Genomic DNA, 13,195 nt, shown 5'->3' on the forward strand with positions numbered 1-13,195 from the left:
GCTATTTTCAAATGTGTGATAGGTTAATGTTAACTATGGTCACCCTATTGATCACTATAACACTAGGTCTTATTTCTTCAATCTAACTGTACATTTGTACCCATTAATCAACCTCTTTTTTTTTTTTTTTTAAGATGGAGTCTCTCTCTATTGCCAGACTGGAGTGCAGTGGCGTGATCTTGGCTCACTGCAACCGCTGCCTCCCTGGTTCAAGCAATTCTCCTACTTCAGCCTCCCGAGTAGCTGGGATTACAGGTGGGTGCCACGATGCCTAGTTAATTTTTGTATTTTTAGTAGATACAGGGTTTCACCATGTCGGCCAGGATGGTCTCGATGCTCTGACCTCATGATCCACCCACCTTGGCCTCCCAAAGTGCTGGGATTACAGGCATGAGCCACTGTGCCCGGCCACCTTTTCCATTGTCTTATGTCTGTATTTCCCAGGAACAATCTGGTACATATGCCACATGCAAATCTCCATGTGCATCCTACATGTAGGGCACATGTTACTTCTTTCATTTATTTTTTGAGACTCATCACAGTCTGAAGGAGAATTATTTTCCCCATTTTTTTCAATGAGAAGTTAAAAGTGCAAAGTGTTTAATGAACTTGTCCAAGATCACATGGACAGCATGAGGCAGAAACATTAATCAAGAAAAATGCCGGCGGAGCCAGAAATCAATAGGTATTTGTGAAATGATAGAAAAATGGAAAACCACGTCTCAAACATCACTGTGACTGCAAGCCTTGCTTCTACGGGCTCCGCAAGGATTTCCAGACCCTTTTATTGCTTCCACACCAAATTGAACCTGACCTCACATAATTATGCTTGGAAGAGAAGTTAAAAATCAGCAAGAAATAGTTAAAATGTATGATAACTGATGGAACTGATTATTCCTAGTGGAAAAAATCATGTGTGATCAGGAAATTTTGCTGTAGTTGGGGCTATAAAGTTAGTACATGTAGTTTTCCTTTTACATGAGCCATGCTTTGGGAAAACTTTATATAGTATACAGAAAATCTGTAGTGAAAAAGTACATAGGAATATATGTGACAAAATCCAAAATCTGAAATGCATATTGTTCTTTCTATATTTGTGCTCTCTATTGAACTTCATGTCATAAAAGTGACTATATATTTAACCAGTTTCTCAGAGGAAACAGTCCACATTTCTTTCCAAACTACTTATATCCAGGTTTTTAGAAGGGAAGATAACTGTTTTCTTTTTCTTTTTTTGCAATATATACAGATGACACAGACAAAGCAAAGCCTCTAAAACTGTGTGCACACTGAATCTCACTGTCCCGAATTCTTCCCTGCAATGTGGCTCAACGTATTAAATTTTCAAGTACAGCATGAGACTTAGATGTATATGAGCTTTATCTCTATCTGGAATAATTTTTGGCTGTTATTTTGGTTAAATACATTTTTATTACATTATAGTTTACTTACAAAATCTGATACAATTTTTAAAAATGTAGCTCACTTAAAAGACATCCTTAATTTTCCTGCCATTTCTATTGCAATATGTAGTCAAAACTACTATGCTTTTGCCATTCAACTTAACAATTAGATATTTTAACCTATTACACTGATTCTCAGAAAAAAAAATTCAGGAAGAAAACTGAAACTTTCTTTCTAAGAGTGTTTTACTACTGTTTGTTCAAGCAAAAGCAGTGTTCAATTAGCACTAATAAATAAAACGCTAACAGATCTCCTAAAAATTGTGGATGTGTTCGAGTTCAATTTAAAATTTAATTATAACTTTATTAATATATAGACTTAAACTAGATTCAAATGTATTAGATCACATAAAAATTAAGCTTTTAAAATAAGACTAAATAAGGTAGAAGAGAGCTTCTGTTTTTAGCTATACCACGGTTTTCACAAACTGCCACTTCTAGGACTCTGCAGTAATCAAAACCATCAAAACAAATAAATCACTGTGCTATGAGGTCAAGCAGACACGTCCGTAACCTCAAAGCCTTGATTTATTAACACGGAATGTGCCAGAAAATATAATGCACACACACTTTATCTTTAATAATGAAATCCTAGGGGGCGACTCCTTAGCTTAACTCATTAATTTTATATCAGCACAACACAAATAAATGTTTCTTAATGAAATCTTTTTAAAACTGTACGAATTTATATTTTAAATAAAATTGTATTTTCTTTCATTAATCACTCTTTCTTTTTTTGAAGGGGAGAATTTAAACTTGGAAATTTTGGAAACAAATTCCTATGCGGTAACACCACCAAATGTATCACTGTTGCCAGTAGTCATTATATAATTACTCAAACTGTGAAAAAGATTAATTTTATATATTGAAACCTTGTTGAAATACAGAAATATGCATATTCATTCCCTATCTTCTCTCAAAATAGCATTATGTTATTAGCATTCAGATTACAGGTTCATTCTTCACTCAGTTTATGGGAGACTTGCACATGTTTTACACATATCAAAATAATTAGAATGGCAAACTTTTTCTTTTCTTTTTTTTTTTTTTTTTCCGAGACAAGGTCTACCTCTGGCCCAGGCTGGAATGCAGTGGCATGATCTCAGTTCACTGCAGCCTTGACCTCCTGGGTTCAAGCAATCCTCCCACATCAGCCTCCCAAGTAGCTGGGACTACAGATGCATACCACTACTCCTGGCTGAGGTTTTTAATTTTTTGTAGAGACAGGTTCTTGCCATGTTGCCCAGGCTGGTCTCCAACTCACAGGCTCAAGTAACCCTCATGCACTGGTCTTTTAAAGTGCTGGGAATACAGGCACTGGCCACCACGCCCAGCCAAAATGATAAACTTCTTTAGTTTAATAATTTTTAGGGGGAAAAAACCTCACTAATTGTATACTATATTGTGAAATATCAACGTTTAATTGTAATCTCTTTTCAAATTTTCTTTTTATTTTTGGTTATTAAAACTTAACATAGGTTCCTATGGTTAAGCTGCAATTTTTAAAAGTACGATGTTTAAATGTAGGATGCTAACTATTTTTAATACCTGTAAAACAAAAAATTAAGATAGATAATTATTCTGTGCTTATGTAAGATATTAACATAAGGGAATGCCAGATGAAGGGTATGTAGAATTCTCTGTACTATCTTTGTAGCTTTTATGTAAGCCTTAAATTATCTCAAATTAAAAAATTACAAAATATATAACTTTGACCCAACGATTCCACTTATAAGACTTTATCCATGGGGTGGGGAGATTTCAACAGTAGGCAGTAATTAAACAAATTATGTATTATGTGGAAATCTTACTCACTGAAAATTGGGTACACCTATATTTATGGTGAGAAATTAAAAATTAATTGGGACTGTAACCATCAGCCCTGCCATGCTTGGGCTGGAATAAGACAGGTAACGCCAGATGCAAAGCTAACAGGAATCACCCTTTCTCCCAAAGATAAACTATTATGAAACCAAGGGCAGCCTAAGGACTCTTTTATGAATGAGTGCTGTTTTTCTACTCGCTGAGAAACCTTGTTTGCTGTCAGAAACTTTGATGTTTGAAATTATGTAAATAAGAATGAAACCTCCCACTCTTGCTTAGAGTTGCTAAGTTACTTTGACTCAGAGAAGCTACAGCAACTGACAACTCAGGTGCAGAGATTCAGATAAGGGGTTTCTGGACACAGTTCTCTGTAATTATCTCAACTCTGCAGTTTCCAAGGAAAAAGGACTCTCAGTTTACACTGCAGTCCAGAACTGATGTTAATCCCTTTAAATAGTCCTGCTTTGTGCCTGCTGAAAGTACCGTTTTATATACATTTCCCCTAAGCTCCATCACTCCTTAGACACTGCGATAACTATCTTTTTTCCTTAGTTTGGTGAGAACTCCTAAAGTTTCTCTGCTGTGCAGTCTCCTTCATTAAACTGAGGTAATAAACCTGATTTTGTCACAGTAGAGGCTGTCAACGGTGGGCTTATGTTGACTGAGTTAGGAAAACTGACATTGGAAAACATGAATAATCTTCTTTTATTTTGAGACGGAGTCTCACTCCGTCGCCAGGCTGGAGTGCAGTGGCACAATCTCGGCTCACTGCAACCTCCATCCCCTGGGTTCAAGTGATTCTCCTGCCTCAGCCTCCCGAATAGCTGAGACTACAGGCGCCCGCCACCACGCCTGGCTAATTTTGTATTTTTAGTAGAGACGGGGTTTCACCGTGTTAATCAGGATGGTCTCAAACTCCTGACCTCAGGGGATTCACCAGCCTCGGCCTTCTGTGATGCTGGAATTATAGGCATGAGCCACTGCACCTGGCCAGTAATCTATTTTTAAGTGGGGGAAAAAAAAATCCTATAAAGTATTGCATATACTCTGCTATTTTTGCAAAATAAAATTATGTATGTATTCCACTTAGGGAAAGAAAAAATTCTAGGTAGATTCATTCAAAGAATGAATAATGATACTAATCCTAATGAGGAAGCGGGGGAGATTTTGGGGAAGTCCAACGAGCTTCTTCATCTTTTTCTGTGTTGTGTGATTGCTATTTTAATAATGAGCAATTCATTTTTAGGATGAAAGACTTTTTTATATTTTGAAGAGAATAGTTCCTTGCTCTCAAAAAATAATAAAAAAGTGAAAGCAGAAAGAAATAACCTGTACCTTAAATCTGAATAAGCCAAAAATGACCTACTTCCCTTGTCATTAACCATAGTCCCTTTCTGAATGCTTAGACTGAAGATACAGGCATAACAAATATTCTAAAATTGGATGTTAAAAAGACGACAGTGTTGATGTAGACAACCTAAGACTTTTTGGAAATGGCTTTTTCTTCTCCTTTGTAATCAAGTCAATCCTAGAACTTCCAACACAGGCAGATCTGATGGTTATAATTGTCCCTCTATAGATTAAAAGCTTTTTGATAATTAAGAGTTTTGGAGATCAATGATGTAAAATGCCCACTTAGAAATTTATTTCAGAAGCAGCTGCATAACCCTCTATGCACTGAGATTGTTTTTATGGTTCACTTTCATAAAAAGGAAATTTCATTAGCTAAAACTGGCTAATTTATCGGCATTTCATAATCAATAATAATCAATGTTTCATAATGATAATGAATAGTTTGACCAATTTATCTTTGGAAAAATTCCAGAGATAAGAGCAATGAATCTCATACTTTGCATCTAAATGAAAACAACAGTTTCTCTCTTTTTCACAGGTTTAAATTGTTACACTAGGCTTAGAAATTACAACTGTGAGAATGCAAAAATCATCACAAATTACAGACACTGCATTAGAGGTGGTATGGAAGAAAAGGAAGACCTTGAGTTGTATTAATAAGATATATATATACACATATATATATGTGTATCCCTCAATATTTTCCTTATATAATCAACATAGATATAGATATTGTTTGTAATAAATATAACTTTGATTGAATACATTGTGGTTTTCAACATATATTTAAGCATAAAATCTCAAGTACAAACAGGAATGTAAGAAACTATTTCCAATATATTTTTGATAGAAATATAAAATATCCATGTGCAGTAAATAAGGAAAAACCAATCATATTTAAATTCAGGAATTTTAGATCATCTTAAAATTTAGTGAATTAAATCATTTTCGTATGCAGTTAAACAGGGCAGAGCCACATGTTCTCCAAAAAATATTTAAAGATTCTTAAATTAGAAGTTTTCATCACATCTTCAATTCACAGGAATATGTCCATGCTACTAAAATTCTCTTATAATTTCCTTCTATACATAAGGAAATCATAAGAGTCACAGGGGTAAATTTAAGCATATATTACAACAAAACTTTTGAAGCAAACGGATAGAACAACTAATTAAATCATTTCCTATAAAACACTGATTCCAAAGCCCTCAATTAATTACTTCTCCTGTGGCTGTTCTGAACAGGCAAGATTTCTTCTTATTCCAGACTGAAGTAGTCCACGCATTGTTAGGCCTTTCATCATGAGTACATTCATTTGTGAAAAGCAAGAGACACTAAAGCAACACTTTGATTTTGCAGATTTCTTTTCTATATATCACTGTAGGTGCCTATAAGGAAACACTAATAAACATGAATGATGATTCCATAATTAAAGACAATGATTCTGACGATTATCCATCATTGATGTAAAATATGGTACCACACTGACACTTCCGTATTTTGTTTGAGCAAGTCCTTTTATTTTTACTTTTTAAAAATTTATTAGAGTTTATAAAAGGAGAATAGAGAGATTGTTGGAAAAAGTTGATTTGTTTTTGAACAGGTTAGACAATCCGAGTCAAGCTATTTGGATTTTATTATTATTTTTGGTATTTTATCCAGCAAGGGAGCTATCAGAGGCTTATATTCTAAATCACTCTCTCTTTGACCTACATAACCCAATAATTTCTCGTCAGGAAGCTCTAGAGTCATCCTCTTAAGGATTAAGAATTAAACTTTATTGGGGCCCAAAATTTTTATTTTTATATTAATTATTTAATTTCTGTTTGAAACTCAAATTTCAGATCATAAAGAAGAAATCTTTCTTGAAAGGGCCATTGTAAGAATTTAAATCTCTGAGAATGGTTAGAATCATATCTGGCACCAAGTAAATGCTAAATCTATATCATGGAATGAATGAATGAAGACATAAACTATAGAATTTCAAATACATCTTTAATTTATCAGATTTGTATACAGAGCCCACATTGTGCGGGCACAAAACAAAGAAGTGCAGATTACTATAGAAGTAATCTATATGCCTGTATTTGATCATCTATTTTCCCTCTATATAAAAACCATATTCTCTATATTTTATAATTTAATTATTAGTACAGTACAATGAAGACAAAATTAAGATCATGAGGAACTATAAAGAAAGTAAAGTCACTTTAAAAGTAGGGTATTCCAGGCCAGGCGGGGTGGCTCATGTCTGTAATCCCAACACTTTGGGAGGCTGAGGCAGGCGGATCACCTGGGGACAGGAGTTCGAGACCAGCCTGGTCAACATGGTAAAACCCCACCTTTACTAAAAATACAAAAATTAGCTGGGTGTGGTGGTGGGTAGTGGTAATCCCAGCTACTCAGGAGGCGGAGGCAGGAGAATTGCTTGAACCCAGGAGGCTGAGGTTGCAGTGAGCCGAGATCACGCCATTGTACTCCAGCCTGGGCGAGAAGAGTGAAATTCCATCTCAAAAAAAAAAACAAAAAAAAAAGTAGGGTATTCCATGGTGTATATGCACCACATTTTCTTTATTTTTTGTAATCAGTCTATCATTGATGGGCATTTAGGCTGATTCCATGTTTTTGCTGTTGTGAACAGTGCTGCAATGAACATACGTGTGCATGTATCTTTAAGATAGAATGATTTATATTCCTTTTGGCATATACCCAGTAATGGGATTGCTGGGTCGAACAGTATTTCTGTCTTTAGGTCTTTGAGGAATCACCACACCGTCTTCCACATGGCTGGAGTCATTTACACTCCCACCAACAGTGTATAAGCGTTCCTTTTCCTCCACAACCTTGCCAGCATCTGTAGCCATCCTGACTGGTGTCAGATGGCATTTCATTGTGGTTTTGATTTGCATTTCTCTAATGATCAGTGATATTATGATTTTTTTCATATGATTGTTGGCATAGGTATGTCTTCTTTTGAGAAGTATCTGTTCCTGTCCTTTGCCCACTTTTTTAAGGGGTAGTTTGTTTTTTCCTTGTAATTTTGTTTAAGTTCCTTATAGATGCTGGATATTAGACCTTTGTTGGGGTGCTATGCAGCCAGAGAGACCAAGAGAGAGCATGTCTTTTGCAGGGATGTGGATGGAGCTGGAGGCCATTATCCTTAGCAAACTAACGCAGGAACATACAGCCAAATACCACGTTTTAGCTTATAAATTGAAGGTAAATAACGAGAACAGATAGACACATAGAGGGAAACAACACACACCAGCACCTTTTGGAGGGTGCAAGATGGAAGGAGAGAGAGGATCAGGAAAAATAACTAATGGGCACTAGGCTTAATACTTGGGTGAGGAAATCAGCTGTACAACAAACCCCCATTACGCAAGTTTACCTATGTTACAACCCTGCACTTGTACCCCTGAAAACATGGCCCAACAATCTCACTGGCACCTGTAGGAGAAAAACGACCCTGGAGTGAAGCCAGATGCAATTTTTATATTCATATTCTTGTTGTGGAACGTTCCTAGCAAATGAGAAAACCAAGCCCCCCAGAGCCCTGCACTCAAGAGCTATACGCATAGAACATGAGGATTAAGCTGCTGACTGTGTTTAAAAGGAAAAGATTACAAAGTGGAAGAAATCAAAAAGCTACAAGAATTCAGAAGTCTCAAAGTTCAGCAAACCCTGGCTAGAGAAGTGTGACATGAGCTTAAGCTACAGAATAAACACCTAAACCAAACAAGCCACTAGAAAGAAATAAGAAAGTGAGGAAAATTCCAGAAATCTAAAAGAAAACTAGAACTAGAAGCCTGTCACAAAATATTTGGAAGAATTGTTTTTTCTGAAAATCTCAAGTATGTGATAATCAAATAAAAGCTCTTATTTATTAAAAAAAAAAAAGTTAGAAATAAGTAGAGTACACAAAAGTAAACAATTGAATAAAAGGTAGGGTAACATCAGACTAGTAGGGATCAAGAATGACTAGGTGGGCCGGGTGCGGTGGCTCAAGCCTGTAATCCCAGCACTTTGGGAGGCCGAGACGGGCAGATCACAAGGTCAGGAGATTGAGACCATCCTCGCTAACCCGGTGAAACCCCCTCTCTACTAAAAAATACAAAAAACTAGCCGGGTGAGGTGGCGGGCGCTTGTGGTCCCAGCTACTCAGGAGGCTGAGGCAGGAGAATGGCGTGAACCTGAAAGGCGAAGCTTGCAGTGAGCTGAGATCCAGCCACTGCACTCCAGTTTGGGCGACAGAGCGAGACTCCATCTCAAAAAAAAAAGGAAAAAAAAGAATGACTAGGTGGAGAAAATAGTCAAAATGTGACACATATCATATTCTACAAAGTGAAAAAATGGGTATGAATGTTTGTTAAAACAATCATTTTTGACACTTTTAAAATCACTTCACTGTATTGATTATCTAATTTTATAGATTTTCTTGTGTTTCTCAATTTATTATTTTTTAATGGCATACTCATGATCTACAGTGTTTAGTAATATGGCCCAAAGTTTAGTCATTTATATCTTCCCCTAGAAAATTAGACCCAAAATGACTTTCATAGGTGATCTGAGTTTACCCTTTTGAGATCCCATTTCAACATTGGTAAATTAAGTTGAACCATGTAATGCCTGAAATGCATTTATAATTACGTTTCTAATTTTAAAAGTCAAAGAATTTTTTATTCAAATATTATAGCAAAGTATTTGATGCAAGTTAATAAAGAAATCCTAAAATGCAAATGACAAGGTAAAGGATTAGGAAGATCCTGGACAGCTTTGGAGAGGAAGGAAAATGTGTTTGGATATGGGGAGGAATAGCAATGTTCATTATACATAAATGAACAAGTCGGGCAGAATAAGGGAGCCCATGTATTACCTACACATATACAGAAATGTGGTATATGAAGAAGTAGCATTGAACATGAATGGAAAATGATAGCTTATTTAACAAATTGTGATGAGAAAATTAGCTAAACATATGAAAAAAATTAACCTGATCATAATCTCTCACCAACCAATAACAATCCAGGTGAATGGATCACTTACATGTAAAAATTAAATGTAAAACAATTAGAATAAAATGTAAGAGAATATCTTTGTGATTTTAGGGCAGTGAAAAATTTCTCCAGAAATAAAAATAATATAAATACATATATCTAGCTCTATTATGCTAATGTTAAAATCATCTTTAAGATGGTCTTGCCCACTCCTTAATATTTAGAGAAATATTTCAACTCAGTATACAGATAGTGAAATAAAGTCAAGGAATATAGGTAATCAGGAGATAAAATATAATGTTTACCAGTTTATATGATTTCTTTAATTTGAATGCAACATTTTCTCAACATTTTAAATCAGAATACTCTGATTTAAAATTGCAAATATCTGATTAAAGATTGCTTTAAACTTTATTTTTAAATTATTTTCTAAAAATTAAAAAATGATTGCTTTAATAATGATGCAATGAATAAAATAAAATATTGTATAGGACATTCAAATTTCCAATTAATATATTTCAGTGAGATCTTAAAAAGTAAATATATCATTGTGGGATAACTGAGAACAAATTAATTTCATGAACATGTAAATATAATGAAAAGCAGGGGAAAAAGGGTATATTAAGAGCCAAGCAAAGCGCCATAAATGATTAAAAGGGGGAGAAGCAGAAACCACATAGTGTTTAGGACATCTAGAAAAAGCTTGTAAACGAGGCAGCTTTTTAAATGCTCTTAAGTGGCAGGTAGCACTTTGACGAGCTGCGATAGTGGGAGAAGAAAAAAATTATTATATAAACATAAATATATGTAATAAAAAAACTGGAAGTGGGTAAATGATTGATACATATTTACATAATGATACAATGCACATAAGGCTCTTCTCTATTTTTGCTGCTCATGCTGACCCTTCCTTGCACTTTTTGGCCTGGCATCTGTATAGTACTCCTGCTTTCAGTCCTGCTCACAATAGTCTACACTGCACATGTACAAATATTAGTGTGTTACTCTGACCTAACTAATGTGCCCTAATCTGGCACAGTTTACACACAAGCGGCACTGAAGCATGACGGCAAGTATCCTGTGACCCCTACGCCTTTGTCCTGCTCATGTTGCTCTATATGCCTGAGTAAATCCAGCACAATATTGAAAATACATATATGAAAACATGAAAAGTTGTGCACGTTTAACAAGCTCATGCACAAGAATTTTAATAAATGGAGGAGAAAAACAGACTACCTACATGGGAACAAATAAATCCCAAACTCAAACCCTAAATAAGGATTAATTGGACATTGATTAAAGATCTACGTGTGGATTAATTAGAACAGAATATTCTATCATTAGACTAGAAGATAGTAGCTTTTTGTTGTTGTAGAGAGAGCCTTCTTGAGTAAGACAATTACAAGTCACAAAGAAATAAATCTGATTGTATTAAAATATAAAATGTTAGTAAGACATAGAAGATTATAAGCAAGTTTAAAGGCAAGCGATAACATAAGACAGCTGTATTGTGTATAACTGTAAATAACTAATATTTAAAATATAGACAGCATTATTGTACACCATTAAGAAAAGATGTCGCATAGAAAACTAATCAATAGACGTGAAGAAATAATTCAATAATTAAGAAAATCAATTGGTCAATAAACACATGGAAATATGTTCAAAGGGCAGAGAAATGCAAGTTTTACCTACTCATTTATCCAAGGGGCAAAAGTCTCACACTGTCACGGGTTGCTGAGAAGGTAGAACAAAAGGTTCTGGAATTTACTTGGCTGCATTTGGATACACCATCTGGCAAACTTGCAGGAGAGGGTAAGTCTGTGGCCAACCTATGTCCAGCAAATCCACCTCTAAGCATATAACCTAACCAAACTCTTGCACATTTGCAGTAAAATACAAATTGTAGGTATTTATCCAAAGCAATAGTATACAGAAGTAAAAATGAATGAACTGCAACTCTATATCTCAAAACTATTACATTTCAAAAACATAATCTTGAGGAAAAACAGGAAATCACATTCTGTACGATTCCAATTACATAAAGTTGAAGCTATGTAATGCAATAGCAAATATTATTTAAAGAAATATGAAAATCTAATAAATGTAGAAAAACTGTACATAGAATTATAAACACGAGTTTACTTCTGAAATAACTGTATTGGGATATACAACAGGCTTCAATTATACTCATTTTATTTCTTTTTAAAAATCTGAAACACGTATAGCAAATTAAGTTTTAAGAAAACTTTATGTGCTTTGGATGTTTGAAATATATCAAAACTGAAAAAATCTCCCAATAGCAGTTGTTGCTGAGGATAAAAGAAGTTTTCATTTCATTAGTTCTAGGCTTATAAATGAAAACAATTATGAGCAATCTGAAAACATCTAGTAAAGTGAACAACACGTCTTAAAAACCAGTATTTCTACTTCCATCCACATACCCTGGAGAAACATGTATATATGCAATCAAGGATAATTATGTATGTGTTTGTTGAAGCACAGTTTGTAGTAGCAAAATCAGCAATACCTGTCCATGTCCATGAATAGAGGAAGAGTGATTAATGTATGCAGCAGAGGACAATACAATGGTTGAAGTGCACAGACTAGTCTTAGGCAGTAACACAGATAAATACCGAAGGCAACTCTTCAGTGTGAAAATGGTAAGATAGTAAAAGGTTCAAATGGGTCTTCAACTCCCAATATTTTTGTTGTTGTTGTTGTTTGTTGGTTTGTTTGTTGAGACAGGGTCTCAGTCTGTTGTCCACGCTGGAGTGCAGTGGCACGATCTCAGCTCACTACAGCTTAGATCTCCCAGACTCAAGTGATCCTCGCACCACAGTCTCCCGAGCTGGCTGGGCTACAGGTGTTCACCACCATGCCTGGCTAATTTTTGTATTCTTAGTAGAGATGGGGTTTCACCATGTATCCAAGTTGGTCTCGAACTCCTGGGCTCAAGTGATCTTCCCACTTCAGTCTCCCAAAGTGCTGGGATTACATCCGTGAGCCACTGCGCCTGGCCACATTTTTCTATGTTAAAAAATTTAAAGGAAAAAAATAACTTTCTAAAATATAGTAGTGTGTGCTTGGAGGTTTGTAATATGATTCTCTGCAATTTTCATCATGCTTGAAATACTATATTTAAAAAATCTAAATGCAACAACGGTAGATGTTGCAAAGAGTTCCGAATTGCAAATTTAAGTTTAAATTATTAGTCTAGGTAATGAAAAAGCATGGGAAATTTTAAGAGGAATAATTATGTTTCAAAGAGAAATTTTGAAAAATTAATCTAACAGGAGTACAAGGATAATTGAGTGAGCAGTAAAAAGAACCATTAGTCAGTCACACCAACACTTGTGCCTTAAGTTAGACAAAGAGAATTTATCAACTGGAAAGAGACCACAGAAGGCAGACACATTCTGAGGAAGCACCAATAAGATACAGCATTCAGTTGGATGTTCTCATTGAGATAAAGACAAGACAGGTTTGCCTTTGAGGTCTAATATTGAATAACTTTGAAAAGAGTGGCAGCGTTAATAGAAATGTCTACTTAATATG

At 35.1% G+C, this 13,195-nt stretch overlaps 1 protein-coding gene across 1 annotated transcript in view; it reads right to left on the reverse strand.

The window, feature by feature from the left end:
* The window catches only part of DOK6 (docking protein 6), a 432,942-nt gene that overhangs the window by 398,966 nt on the left and 20,781 nt on the right, over window positions 1–13,195 (reverse strand). The gene's annotated exons all lie outside the window — the stretch shown is intronic.

The sequence above is a fragment of the Mandrillus leucophaeus genome, unplaced genomic scaffold, assembly GCF_000951045.1.
Source record: "Mandrillus leucophaeus isolate KB7577 unplaced genomic scaffold, Mleu.le_1.0 Scaffold84, whole genome shotgun sequence".
Taxonomy (NCBI): Eukaryota; Metazoa; Chordata; class Mammalia; order Primates; family Cercopithecidae; genus Mandrillus; species Mandrillus leucophaeus.